Genomic DNA, 12,808 nt, shown 5'->3' on the forward strand with positions numbered 1-12,808 from the left:
CTGAGTCTGCGGCTCATGTACGAGTCGTATGAGTAGGAACGTTGACGATTCACAGCCCACCCTAATTTCTAAAAAAGAAGGTGTCCTCCCCTTTCAATCTTTGGCCAAAGGGGGAATTTCTCTTCAGGAAACGCTTCAGTTGCTTACAAACGACCGGACGAGCCACGAGCCACGAGAAATCTAAATTAACATCAATATTTAGTATCAACTCAGGACTTTGAACTATAGCAAATAAATTTGTGAAATTACAATTTTCCATCGAATTTTACCGTCGTTCAATATTATATGCCACGACCTTTGATCTTGTACTTTCAAGTTTCCCATACGTAAAGTTTGTAAGCACAGCTACCGTGAACTTTACGGTAGTAACAAGGGTCTACTCGTAAATAAATCACTAATCGAACATTGCGGTGCCTCTACAGCGTAATGTGGAAATGTAGAAGGAAAAAAAAAAAATCTCGTCAAATTACGAATATAGCACACAAAGTATGATCTTTGCAGCTAAACGCAAGAGAGAAAGTAATTCCCTCGTTTTGGGGGGTTGGGATATCTGGAAGTTGAGAGTTGTTCGGGGTGAATACAGAGCGAGAAAGGTGGGTGAAGATTTTGGGAAAAGATTTAGGAAATGTTTATCTTGCTGGTGAATCTCTCAATTATTGTTCCCAGATAGCCCGAAGGCCCCGACCTCCCTCACTCACTCACTCTCCCTACCTACCGAGAAAGGGGAGAGAGACTCTCGAACACATATTTTTCTGGCAACGATGAAGAGTGGGCGACTCGAAGCCGAGGTGAGTCCTGCTGTGATATGAGAAAATGGGAGACGCGTTCGATGAGAAACTGCTTGCCAAACGTGGATTCAAAGTACGAACTCCCCGAATGAAATCAACCACGTCGCCGAGGAAGAAAAGCCAGATAAAATTTGATCTAAATCAAAACTATTCGGTTTTCGACCCTCGGGAACTCAAATCTCAAGTCATTTTTGAGTCGCACAGCCGGCGTTTCGATAAAACAGCAAAATTTCGCAAAAACTCAATAGAGCGAAAAATTCTACACCGAATCATGTCCTCGTATGTCGGAAAACGGAATTGGATTAACAAATTAAGAAAAATGAAATTCTACTTATCGACGGAATCTGGGGAATTTTGGTGAAATAATTTCTTTTTTTTTAATTTGTTAATCCGACTGCGTGATTCCGACATACGAGAATATAATTCGATGTAGAATTTTCCGCTCTACACGATGATCGAGTCATTTTTCATCTACCTACATCAGTTTTCGATAAAAACGGAAAAAAACCTCAAATTTCGATGTTTTCTCGAAACGCCGGTTACGCGGCTCAAAAATTACTTCGGATTTGAGTTTCCGCGGATCGAAAATCCCCAAAAACAAAACCCCAATCGTATACCGAATATTTTGCAATTCAGACCTATTTTGGCAGGACTAAGAATCAGCGTGCACGTACATCACGCGTATATGCCGGGTGTTATTCACCCTATAAATCGCGAGTCTCCCTTTTCGCGCTGCCCTCATCTCTTCGCCCTTTACACCGTCGAGGGGTTACCGCGATAGTGGGGAAAGGTAAATGTGCCTTAAAACAAAAGACAGCCAAGGGGGGAGGAGGAGGAGGAGGAGGGTGCAAAAGCTCTCGAGCTTGCAGTCTACCCTCCACCCTCCACCCTCTACCCGTGATTGTCGGATTTCTTCCCATTCCTTTTACTATAGTTGCAATTGATCCCGGGTCCAAGTTTTTCCTCACATCGCACGGAGCTAAACGCTCGGATCCGGTTTTCAAAATCGCATTTGTAAGCCTCACTCCATCTCGGTATCTCTGTATCGGCGTGGGCTTATCGCACAGGAAGAGACAGTTGGATATATCTCGCTAAGCGTGCGGTTGCTCTGCATGCCGCCGAGGGTGTGGAAACGATAAGAAATTTTTCACCGGGGAAGAGAACGAGTGCCAGCAGCCGAGTATCAGATCCAACGTCGGAGAATGAATCGTCGGTCATAATCATGTTTCTTGGAGAAAAATGATCGAATAATGCGTGTACAGGGCATTCCGCGCACTTTTTACCACGCTGCGTGCTTTGCTCGTTTCCATTTTTTTTTTTTTTTTTTCATTTTTTTTCATTTTTACTCACGCGACGTTAATTATCAACGATATATAAGTACGACGGTGTCGTCACGGTCTTTTTGAATTGCTTTTAAAAATATTTCTCACGATTCAAAATCAGTTATTCAAGTCAAAAACAGAGAAACATATTTTTCCTTGGTTGAGATATACGTACGATTTTCATCAAAAGTAAATTAAGTTGAGTGATAACTAAAGATTTCGCGCGTTGAACATTCTCCTCTTATCAAATCGACAACAAGTGTTTCAAGTTTATTTTACATTTGACTTTTCCAGAATATTAAAAGAATCTCGGAATCAATACATCAATATTATTCATCGCCAAAGTGTGTGAAAATTAAATTCTACAGAAACGTATTGATATTAACACAAACAATTCAAACATATTAAATGAACAGCCTGGCAGTGATTTTCAGAATTATCTACAATGGAACATCATTGACTTTTTACACTTCATTTCTATTCTGAATACATCTGACAAAAGTGAGACCAGCGAATACAGCGAGACAAAGTTGCAGTTAGCCAAATGTAGGAATATATGAATGGCTGCACAAAGCCTGCGGTTGTAACTATTGGACAATAATGGATGTACACTTGCAGCAGGGAAATTGTACCGAAGTTAACTTTCCACTTCGGTGGGTGGAGGACGTCTAGCTCGTTGCGGTTCAAACACCGATCTGAAGTCTAACGAAATTATTATTTGATGCAAAATCGTCTGGCTTTACACGAGACATTATTCACTCTGTAATTGCATGCCTTCGAAATGAAGAAGTAAAAAAAAAACAAAAAATAAACTGTGTCGATAATAATAATAATGATGATGATGATGATGATGATAATAATAATAATAATAATAGTTAACAAGTGAAAATTGAAAACTGAGATATTCGCGCCGGGAATAAATTTGTTCCGAGTAGCGAATAAATAATTCATTGGAAACAAAACAAAAAAATTAATATTATTCAGCGCCGAAGTTTGAGGATTTTTTTTTTCTATTTTGAATAAATCCAAGATTTATCATATTTAAAATAATTCCTTACAGGCTGAGGAACAAGTAGCCGGATGATAGAAGAAGTAGTAGCTTTTTTGCAACGTGCACGAGTGAATGATGTAACGTTCCGAGTCCTCATTAAAATAGTTCACGCTCAGTTTAGTTCGTTAAATGTTTCAACAGGAGAGATTTTTCCACTAAAACTAATTTCGAAGTGGCGAACTACACCGAGAGTATTTTTTTGAATTTTCGACTGCCGCGATTTTATAACCGGAAGTTGATGAATATTATAAAAATTCTGTCGGATTTTCAACGAATCGTTGTTTTTTTTCGAAATTTGAACAGCGAATAGAATCGGTTTGGCAGTTTGTTCGAAATATTTTCGATAAAAAAGAAAGGAATATTGGAAAGAGTGTTGGTGTTTACCCCCCTCCCATATATCCGGATCCTTGACTTTTTGTTTTACAAAAGCTGATAAAAAAGTTCGAGCGTCGACTATTATTGGGATCGATATATATATATATACATTATCATTTATTGAAATATGCGTCGTGTAACATTCGCGAATGAGCGTTTTTTCCATCAAGTGAATGACAATTTATCCGGTTACATTTATCACTTAGGTACTTGCTAATAGCCAGGCAATTCTTTAGTTGGATCAAATGATTATTTATTTTAGGTGTACGATCTATCAATGCCCTCAACTCGGTGTCACAGTTTGCAGGCCCAAGCGACTGACGACATTGGAATAATGGATGGTTCTTATGGGTATAGATGGATGGGTCTTTTCGGTTTCCTCGCTGTCATCGAAACTGCCCGGGTTGTCCCATGGGATGACGAAATTTGTCACCTGATCTATCGTTTCGTATTTCTCTCCGTTCGCAGCTTATGAGTTTTCGAGTTTACCACATCCGTTAGCAGACGTAAGTGGCGTTAAACTTTTTGTCTATTCGATGTTCTTATAATACGAAATTTCGTTGCTCGTTAAGATAAATTTTGAAATTTGTATTACAAATTTTCTTTCGAATCGTCATTTCTTATTCGAAATTTCCTGCTGTATTAAAGTTTGTATCGAAGTGTTCATATGTGTATTCAAAAATATCTACCTCCTCTGATCAAATCCCAGGTTACTACAAATTATTACCACTATTTTATTACAGATGGAAAAAACATCTTCAATACTTCTGCCAATATTAATGGGACATCGGAGATCCGTTAAATACAGCAAATTTTATTCAACAATTTTTCATTTTCGTAAGCAATAAAATCTCTAGAGACTTTGGCAAATAATGGGGCTTATGATTGTGCTGGTGGGTTGGCTCAGAATTAGTAGACTTCGAAAAATTAACAATATTTGCAGATACTTTTCACTCGATTCAAGGTTACGATACGTTGCTACATCTGAATCAGAAATTTTTTCTATTTTATCATCAATATTCGGGTATTTTTTTAGTCAATCCGCAAGCACAATCATAAGTTCTATCATTAACCAAAGTTCGAAGAGATTTCATTATTCAGAACAATCCTAAAAATTATAACCTCAGACTAAAACAACCAATATTATTGGGCAATTTGAAAATGACTTTCAAGGAGTTGGCTTTTCAAAAGTAAATTATATATATATTTTTTTTATAATGGTTGAATAAACCTCGGACATTCCTAAAGATGCGCAGTAGCGATTTTTACAGTAACGTTACGAACTTCATCCTCGTTAGTACGATAGGATTGTTAGTGAGAGAAAATTGTTGACGTCATTGTTCAGCACGATACAATTGACGTTGTTTTGCAAATTCAAACACATCTTTGAAGGCTTTTAAATGTACTCGAGGATACCGAGAATAAATCTATGTATAATTGGACGAAGCACCAGCACGGCGTAAATCTTAAAAATTGCATCACGAAATCACCGTGTCGTTTCGGTAATCCCAACTAGAATCAAATTATCGTAAGTAATCCTTGCCTCGAGTAGATCGCAGGCTGCAGCCGCGTTCGTGGTTTACAGCTTTTTTTTTACGATTCTTTTCGAATAAAGCAACCTCGTAAATAACTGGGCAACGATTGAATCGGGTCAACCCGTCAACGGCACCAAACGTGAAATATGCTTCTCTTCCCCGGCCATCCTGACAATGACTGACAATAAAATTTATGGCGAATCGTTGAATTTAATGAACTCGCGCAACAAAAAAGTTCATATGCCTTACGGACAAGGCTGTGTAAATTTTTAAATAATTTCAATTCAAACGTGCATTAAAAATACACACTGGATTGTTGTATTTTTTATTTCCACTTTATGTTATCGCACATCCCCCTTTGGAATTTTCATAATATTCTCGATAATTTCTCTATTCCGAACATAAACTCGACTGCAACATTTCATACTGGTTCTTAATTTTAATAACATTTGAACACAACCCGTCCAAATTCAGTCTTCTAATTTTTTCGATCACGGATTATATTTTTCAATGAGCACTGTGCCGAGTCTTGTTTTTATTTACGGTATTATTTATTTTTTTGTTACGCGTGAATTACGTTGTATCGATTACCGACACCGGAGAGTCTGGCGATTTATGACATCGAGATCGAAAGTAGACCCCGCAGAGATTTACCGGGAACCTTTTAGCTTGAGCCTGTAGCTTGAGTCAACAGTTGCCGACGACGTTGGGGCCGTTTGGTAAGGTTTTGGTACAGTCCGACAAAAAGTATGTATGGAAAGAATAAATACGACGAAGTACGAGATTGATCAATGATGCAATTGATGTCGATTTCGGACTTGGAGAGTTTTTAAGACACTAAACGAAGAATTATAAAAGTCAGTGGTTACCAGAGAATAAGCATTGACGTATAAATCAGTCGCCACCAATTAAGCCAAACTTTTTTCTACTCAAATGGCGATTTTCCATCTTTAACCCAATTTTTCATAGATCTCAACTCGATTGCTCATTCAGTTCTATTTTCCAACTTGTGCAATAACTGAACGCGATTTTAATTTTTGCCGTACAAAATTTTTGTCACTATAGACCGTTCAGTTTTATATTCAATATTCGAACAGTTTGATCGTTTGCAACATATAATCTATGCTGAAATAAATTGTTTTTTATTTATTTTTTATTTTTCGTTAGTTCCCTCAACAAGTTAGTCGAATTTCCGGTAGGTACAAAATTGTATATACATACTGCAAAATGACCCTGTGGTGAAAAAAAAAAAAAAAAATGAATAAATAAATAAAAAACAATGGTCAAACGCTGTAATGGATTTGCGGAGTTGGCAAAAAGTACTCCGGGAAACGAACCGGCAGCTTTGCAGTTTTCACTTGGAACTGGTATTCTTCGGCGATACAATATTCATCGAATGACTTTGGAAACTGTCGATATATTTCACTCAGATGGACGCCAATTTATAAGCCAATTCTATCAGGTTGTTTCGAACTAAATCCTATTGTTCGAATACTATAGAGGTTGAATCCCCTTCGGTGGAGAGTGAAACTTTGACAGAAGTCCTATTTGCGTCACTATGTAGCTATAGGGGTGGTTGTTTCGACCTACTGCAAAATTTGTACAACAGTGCCAAAATTCGCAATAACTGTAGACGTATTTATACATGCATCGCTGAGAGCAATTTTCAATTCCCGTTACCGCTCAGTCCTTAACCATATTCATTTTTTACCACAATCGAAAAATATAGTTCAAGGTAGAAAATGAAAATTAGTTTTCTAGCTGTTACCGGAAAGTCTGGTATCCGTTACTATTCTTTCTCATTACGATCACTGTTGCTATATTTTCTTGTAACTATTGTGAAAATTTAATGCTTGTGAAATTTCGAATCAGTTTCGTTGATAGATTCATATACGACTAAATTTTTTTAATTAGTGTAGCTGACACGTGTATCTTTTCGTTGTCTCAACTAATACTCGATACGTAAAGAGAATAAAAAACGACGGAAAAACATTTTTAATAATCCGTACAACGAGTTTTCACGCAGAGATAAAACCATGGGCGAGCAATCAGTGGATGCAAAGTTCTAAAGCATAAAGCTGACTCTATACGTGGTTATAAACCACAAGTTGGCTTAAATCTGTTGATCGGATTCATTTTACCAGGGAACGATATAATCGCGCTTGCAATGAATATATTATACAGGAACGTGACAAGTTATGCGAAGCTAACGGTGTCAAGCACAGCTTGCAACGAGCTGGATGAAAAAGCTCTGTGACTGCAACGCGGTATGGCGCCAAAATGCTTTAGGACAAATTATCCTGACCATTATAACCGCTGACAATGGAAAATGGATCTACGGAAAAAGAAGCAAGACGTTGTCGGATCTACACGCGGGTGTGAAATAAGTATGCGTGATACGAATTCGCTGCTGCGATCATCGTTGCAGACCCATAATTCGAGGGAGAGCTTTTAACGCCTGCCGTACCGACCGAGGATCCTCTACGCCACGCTTTTACCAACGATACCAAATCACTTCCCACCCCTCCCCCCACCCCCCTCTCACTCGCTCTCTCTCTGTTCAGATCTTATCGAATTCCGTCTCGATTCCGCGATTTTAACGAGTTACCCCACAGTTTACGAGCCTGCTGCCCGGAGAACAGCTGCAAGCTTGAAAAACGATACCTCAGGGTTTTTGTACCATCAAAAGTCCACGGTATGTACGGAGTATACATACGAATGGGATATTTCACACGGATTCGACTGACGTGCGAAGCTGAACGTAGAGCTTTATATCGGATTGGATTTATAAGTTTTTGGATAATTTTTACATTTTTGTTTTTATTTATTTTTTTTTTTTCTAATCAAGTTTTGACCGATAAATCTAGGAATCTCCGTCAATTTTTCTGCAGTTTTTCAAGATTCTGTCACTTTGAATGCGAATTTTTTTCATTGCATTTCAGTAAATCATCGAGCTTGTTTAACTTTTTATCAATTAGGTTAAATACTTACGTAAAGAGGTATTGGTTAAATTTTTCACGCACAAACTTTTTTCTTGAATCCATTTGTACTTCGTACAAATGATTGATTGTTTGTTCAGATTTTGCTGCACTTTGAGGATAATTTCGGTGATTCCATGTCAATATTATCAAAGCGACTTTCAACTTTTCAATGACGACTGTTTAAATTTATCTGTATACTTGCTACACAAGATGGAAAAAGTGGACTAAATGTTCAAATTTTCCGTAGCTACCATTTTATTTTTGGGGATGAATGTGAAAACCAGGATTCGTCATATTATTGACAATAATCGAATTCAGTTCACTAGCAATTGAAATTATTCGGAAATAGTTGTTCTACGCGACAAATTCGGTAAAAAAAATTGTGTACAGATAAAAACCTAAAAGAATAAGAAAAATCATGAGAAACAAGACTTACACTGGCTGAGTTAGCGTGGAATACCCTATACAAATGCATCTCCAGGTTTCGGGTAAAATGCTCACAGAAATTACATTCAAGCAGGATTGGCTTATGGATGTAGGTAGGTATTATTTGAGGGATGCATTTTACTTCGATTCGTGATTATGTAGAAGAAAGTGCTACCGTAATTTAATCCACGAAATTTGTGTCGAACAATGAAACTGGGTGCTAATCGTAGGCACCAGCCGTAGAACTATTTACCCGTTAAAGGAGGTTTTCTTTTCTTATTTTTACTACAAACACTTATCCCTGTTTATCAACTTGTCATCTCACGACCCAATAAGGCACGTAATTTGAATATTAAGCCAAGCTTTTTCCTACTCCACTGATTCGACTTTTATGCTAATGATCCTCTTCTACTAATGGAGTCAAAATTCTTGAACATGCGTGCACTCACTTCTACATGTAGTATATTAGATGTTGTTAGTTTTCACGTTAAGCAAAGTTAATACCCTAAATGTAATTTACTTGAAAATATAAATTTATGAATTTAAATCATCATTGAATCGTAATGTATGATTGAAAATTCGCAAAAACTAGCGCAAGACATGAACCAAAATGAATTTGACTTGAATAGAATCTCGTGAATTGACACGAATTCGATAAAATTGTTCTTCCCACTCTGTGAACTTTGTCACATACGAATAATTTGCAAGACAACAATTTGCAGAACCAGGGCATCAAGTTAAGTAAATACGAGTAAAAGCTCGCTGAGCTTTAATCAAAAGTTAGGTATTTGTGCCGGATGAGGTGAGCTGTAAGTTTAGTTTCATGATGTCTGAAAACTCACCGAAAAATTAACCGTGTATTCGATTGAAACGAATGTCAGTATATTTATATTATATGCGTAATTTTACATCATTTGTAATGTCCGACACATACGTGAAGTTCTCAATGACTTATTCTCAACCATCAACCGATGAAAACAAAAATTTCCAAATTATATGTAAATCATCGCACGCGGTTTTGAAGAGACTTGAATGAATCTGAAATCGTCGAGATGAATGCACGGATTTTGAGTGAACCAAGATATGCTTGTTCCAAGAGAGTACAATGTTCAACAAAATACATGCGATCGATTAAACAAAAGCTTTGTGATATAATACAATGAGTGCGTATAATCAACATAAGCTTGATTTTGTCAACTGAAATTCCCTTACGAGAAATAGGCATTGGTAGATCACGAGACAGTTGACGATCGAGTCAAGCCAATTGTTCCTTTGGGTACCTCGTATCGTGTCTATGAATATAAGGGCAGGGCGCAAGTTTAACAATTGCTTAAATTACGCCGCTGCCCTTTTCACCAGTTTGCGCGACCCGCGGCTTAATTCCGTCTCCACGTGTGCCTATAATAATTCAACCTCGTCGCCATATACATCGCATTCACACGTAGGCGTAAAAGGTATGTAGGTATTGACAGTGATTCAAGACGATTGAGGACACGAGTCGGTTCAAGTGGTATCATAACTGAGAATACAATCCAAGATTCCTGATGGAATATACGTGATGAGATGCCTAAGTCCGAGATTTTAGAAGCTGTTCAGAGCTCTCTGAGACGACATATTAATGAGGTTGAAGTTGGTAACGTTGATTTAACGATGCGTGTGCAGAAGAAATGGTTAATTGAACCCTCGGGATTTGCTGAAATTCAGCTAGTAAGTTATAACAAAGAAAACATGTTCATATTTTGAAAAATCAGCTCCTTCAAAGTTGGTCTAAAATAGTACAATAACCATTTTTTCCATTATGTTTCGTTACGATAACGTTACTAACTTCACTCCATTAACAATAAGTACTTGCAGTACATCGCGGCTGCGTGAACTTGACTGAAACGAAGTGGTGGGCTGACCCGGGGGTTTCTCACAACAGTCGCAAGTGGATCCACGTGGCGTGCGGTTGGCAGTTCAGAGTGTCCGAAGGTTTGTTCATACAAATTCTAAGAGAGGCAGACGGTAAGAGGGAGAAGCCTATCTTTGAAAGCCTGAATTCCACGCGATGGGAGAGAAATTTTTCAGATGATAAAATTGACCTTATCCGAACACTGAAGATGAACCATTCCAAACATGCTATAACTTGCTTGTTCTATCAAACCAAATGAACCTTTTACCGTTGAAAGCAATCGTGTGATAACGTTTTAACTTGTAAGACTTCGCATTTCAAGTTGAAGTCCGGCGATGCTAAGGACAAATTCTCGGTTGGTTATACTGCTTAAAACTACGAATGCATTCAAAGAAGACGTATCTATTCAAACTTCGCGCGCAGATGGGATTCAATCCCAGGCGCTACGGTTGCCACGAGTGTATTCGTGTTACGTGTAAGAGAACTTTCAGTGAAATTTTCAAATCATTCATAAACAATCGAGTGAAACTGGAAATTCCACAAATTTTGAGTGAAGAAAAGCCTCGTCAATTGAGGAAAATTATACTCAGATCCGTTCGATTGTTCTCCAGATATCCGGAGAGGGAAATTTGGAAAAATCGAGGACAATGCTCGGAGGTGATTCTGTAGGATTTGAAACGTCGAGATATCGTAAAAACCCGACTTTTCGATTTGAGGGTGATTATAATAACTTCCCTTGTTCTTTTTTTTTTTTTACGAATAAGCAGCGGAAAGTTTAAAATCGAAACAGGAGTAAAAAAAAACAAAAAACAAAACACTCTGTAGTTATTGAAACAAAAAAAAAAAAAAAGTTCTCATACGGTCAGAAAGAAGCGGTGGAATATGAAAAAGTGTCGGAATTGATGACCCTGGTTTCGGTTTATCGATCATTGGTAATTGGTGACGTTTAGTTTGACAGTGAGTCAAGAAATTTGTCGATCGTGAAAGCACGAAACTCTTGTGAATAAATTTGTTCGTCGTTCGAGTACTGAAGCTTCTTTTCAATAGAATTTAGAAAGTCTATACAATCTATTGAAATATGACAAACTTCAAAAAGTTTCAAGTTATTCATCATTCATCGCTATATGGTAACAACGATTTATCACCAATAAGACGAGTTTCCCGAATAATACGGCAAATCACTAATCCGGCCCTTTTATGGAGGATGAAGTTAGTAACGTTACTGTAACGATGCGTGTTTAAGAAAAATCGCTACTTCGCATCTTCGGGATATTTATGGATATAGTCAACCGTTACAAACAAAAAAATAAATACACTGTAATTTTGAAAAGCCAATTTCTTCAAAGTCATTTTTAAATTTTCAAATAAAGTTGAATTTTTTCTTCTGAGATTTCGTAACGCTGACGTTACCAACTTCAGCCTGACTTCCTTTTCGACGATTCTAAACACCAAGTTCTCGCAATGATTCCACTGCGCTCCTCAATCCGCGCGTACTTTGTCAATATTTTCGACTGAACACTAACCGATCACTTTAAAGACATGACAATTTCCGCTGGAATTTCGCGAGTACGTACGTGTGGGGCTGCTGAAGCGACGTGCTGTAAAAATGTAAAGCTCTGCCCGGACTCTGAAAGCTCACTCACAATCAGCTTAGACGCCGCAACTCTCAGCGCGACAAGTCTGACTTGACTGGTGACTGATTGCCTGCGAAACACGTGCACCCAGCTTTCTCTCTCTCTCTCTACCTCTCTCTCTCTCTCTCTCTCTTTCTGCCAGGCATAAATATACGTCAAGTACCGGTTCGCACGTGTGCAATGCTCGAAATCTCTAGGATTCGATGATTTGGATCGTATTGACGTTTGTAAGGTTATCGCAACGATTTATGCTGCACTGAGAAAAATTTCATTTGTTACAGTAACTAGAAAAATTTAGTAAAACAGGTATCGTTAAAAAAAACTGTTTGAATATTGTTGGAATCACGAAAAACGAGGTACGCGTAATCATTTTGCGCTATTGTCGATCCTTTTTTGGTAATTGTAACGCAAAATCAGTCTCTGAGGTTTACTCTACTTTTTTAGTTAAATAAGGCTTTAACGTCAATTTATTGTTGCACAAGCATTAAATTTTCGCAACGGTTACAAGAAAATATAGCAACAGTGATCGTAATGAGAAAGAATAGTAACGGATAATAGACTTTCTGGTAACAGCTAGAAAACTAATTTTCATTTTCTACCTAGAACTATTTTTTTCGATTGTGGTAAAAAATGAAAATAGTCAAGGACTGAGCAGTAACCGGAACTAAAAACTTCTCTGAGTGTGAGGAAAAACCGTTACTCTGCGATTTTGAAATTGTCCGGAATTCAGTAAGCCGTAATAAAACAAAACACACTTACATTCTCATGTTCCGAAATCGTAGTTGACTAAAAATCATTTAAAATT

General features: G+C 37.7%; 1 protein-coding gene across 5 annotated transcripts in view; it reads right to left on the bottom strand.

Moving 5' to 3' along the window:
- LOC124188186 (prolyl 4-hydroxylase subunit alpha-1) overlaps positions 1 to 12,808 on the bottom strand; it is a 138,957-nt gene that overhangs the window by 64,556 nt on the left and 61,593 nt on the right. Inside the window, exon 1 of one of the 5 annotated variants that reach the window (XM_046580748.1) lies at positions 11,944 to 12,056. The exons of the other annotated variants lie outside the window; for them this stretch is intronic. The gene's annotated coding sequence lies outside the window, so the exon portion shown is untranslated. Of the gene's footprint in view, positions 1 to 11,943; positions 12,057 to 12,808 lie in introns of those variants that run through there. 5 annotated transcript variants of the gene reach the window in all.

Source organism: Neodiprion fabricii, chromosome 1 (assembly GCF_021155785.1).
Source record: "Neodiprion fabricii isolate iyNeoFabr1 chromosome 1, iyNeoFabr1.1, whole genome shotgun sequence".
Lineage (NCBI taxonomy): Eukaryota > Metazoa > Arthropoda > Insecta > Hymenoptera > Diprionidae > Neodiprion > Neodiprion fabricii.